We start from the raw sequence: 2,774 nt of genomic DNA on the forward strand, positions 1-2,774 counted from the left end.
GTTTGTTGACGGACCTGGATAATTGCCGTGCCCTACTACGCATGTACCATCGACGTAAATAAAGGCCGCCAGTGTCGCTTTGACCCGCGAGACGGGGTTAAAATAGTTACTTCTTCTCTGCACCAATACTCGTACATTGAAACAGGATAAGGACGCACACTAGAAACTCCACGTCTAGTATCGTATGGCTAGCGCCTACTATCATGCTAACCTTCTTAAAGTTATGTCACGCGAATATCCATATTTATCGCCCATTCGTTACACGGACTCTGCCAATACCGGGTAGCCTGCCGGAGTGGCCGAGCGGTTCTAGGCGCTACAGTCTGGAACCGCGCGACCGCTACGGTCGCAGGTTCGAATCCTGCCTCGGACATGGATGTGTGTGATGTCCTTGGGTCAGTTAGGTTTAAGTAGTTCTAAGTTCTTGGGGACTGATGACCTCAGAAGTTAAGTGCCATAGTGCTCAGAGCCATTTGGATACCGGGCAATCGTTTTGCTTCCAATCCCCAGCGGCCACCACACATACTGGTGGCGCGCGTCTCACCACAGGAGGCGCCACATTGCTGCCGCCTCCGCTACGCTCCACCGCTGTTCACTGTATTCATCCACGACCCGGCTCTGTAGGTGGCCGCTCGGCCGATCTGTGACAGTGCAGCTCAAGCAGCCTAGGGGAGCGGAGAGCGCACTACTGTTGCTGTGCACTCTGGTGCTTGGCTCCACAGAGAGCTGAAACAGCGTGCTTGTGCTGTGGCGTGTGTGCAGAAAGCTGACTGTCGAAGTGTCGTTCTTACGAGGCGAACAAAATTTGTTGTGTTTTCGCGACACATCATTGGCAGGTGAGGCGGACGGAAGACAGCTGATGCAGCGAAGGGGCATTTGGTCGTGCAGCTACGCGAGTTTGCCGATTTGCAGAAGACGGAAGAGGAACTTACACCTGTCCCTCCTCTGTATATCCATTGCAGGGGTTTTCTGTGGACAGAGTAACAAGACCAGATAGCATCTGCGACTTTACCTAATGGAAGTACTGCAGGGTAGCTTCCCTTAACCGGTACCCCATATGAGCAAACTGATTGCAGTTTCGCCTAATCTTGCTCGCATCTCATGTAATTGAGCTAAGCAAGGCTCTGGTTAAAAAACAGAAAAAAAAGAAAAAGAAAAATATGCGATGGGGTCCAGCTACACACATCTGCTTTCGTGCCCAACAGCCAAGTTGCAGCAAACAATACTTTGTGCCTGTGAACCTGCAGTGAAATAGTCTACACACTGGGTGGAAATGCGAATTAATGAAGTAAACAGAAATATTTAATAAAGTAAACAGAAATACTAAGTAAAAGATAAATGAATAAGTAATAGAAAGGATTCTATTCCACCGTATGTAACTGGTGTAGACGACGCTAGAGAATTAAGCTGAATAATGTGCATTCAGGGAAGTAAATCTTAAATAAACGGAAAGGGTAATCCTTACAATAACTAATTATAACACATACAGATAGACGGCCTTGTAAAATGTAACATAGTTGTATCGAGAGCGTTACGAGAACGGCAGCAGAATCCCCAAGCTAAAATATTATCCAAATTGCTCGAAAAACTAAGTCCATTTCATGATGAAATACACGAAATAATCGTCATTTCAAAATAAGAGTTCTGCACTGTGATATATATATATTAACATACGTGAGAGATACAGCGGGAAGTCTTACTCTGTTCATTCTGGATTCCATAGTGCAAGTGGAAAAGTAAATGCTCTGTTCTGGAGCACATCCTTAACTCGCAAAGTCAGAGTCCCTTCAACAGTTAAATTATTATTAGAGCGGCCATACATCAACCACAATTTATCATGGACGTGACCGAATAACCCACATTACCACAGGTAGGTCTGCCATCTTCAAGAACTTGACTTAAGGCTTCAGAATCGCTCCCTTGTCTGCGCCACTCAAAAAGTGTCTCTCCTAATTGATTCTAGTTGTATAATGCGACTGCCCAATTCCCCATTGGCTCAAGGCCAACCCCATCAAAAATGCTTCGTTATTAAATTTTACACCCATGGTTTTGACGCAACTTGACCACTTTCTGCCCTAAACTAACACATTATAGCAATATTCAAATAAATGTTATAAACATTCTGTCACACTCAAGCCATTCACAACATATATAAAAAAAGTTTGTTAATAAACAAATAAGCTGGCATTTTTACTCAATTGAATTCGACTTAAATAACAACGAAATGTTCTTAAATATTCGTTAAATAATTATTTATGTCTGCTTGATAGAAGCATGTTTTTAGCTCTTTTCAGCAGTGGTATCAGTTAACACAATCAACTGATCACTTCTTAAATTACCATAGTTTTATAATATCGATTGTAATATTGTTTAGCTATTTGTAAATAACTACACATAAACGACAAGATGTGATTTATTCATGATGTCTTTAGTTGGTGTGTTATTGTGCAGAACAGTATTCTGACAAACGTTTACATAAAGAAAAATATATAAAACGTGATAAATTAATAAATAAAATAGGTACAGATACATAGCTCTCAGCGATCATAGCTATACTGCAATTCTATACAATGATACCATCAGAGATATCGTTTACTGAAATCGGATGAAGTGTTAAAAAGTTGCTCATTCTAAGGTTCTTTGTGAAAATATATTTTGTTGTTGGTGTCTTCAGTCCAGAGACTGATTTAATGCAACTCTCAATGCCTCAATGCTGCTCTATCCTGTGCAAGCCTCTTCATCTCCGAGCATCTTTTTTTTTATTTACACATCAA

The sequence above is a fragment of the Schistocerca nitens genome, chromosome 1, assembly GCF_023898315.1.
Source record: "Schistocerca nitens isolate TAMUIC-IGC-003100 chromosome 1, iqSchNite1.1, whole genome shotgun sequence".
In the NCBI taxonomy this organism is placed as follows: domain Eukaryota; kingdom Metazoa; phylum Arthropoda; class Insecta; order Orthoptera; family Acrididae; genus Schistocerca; species Schistocerca nitens.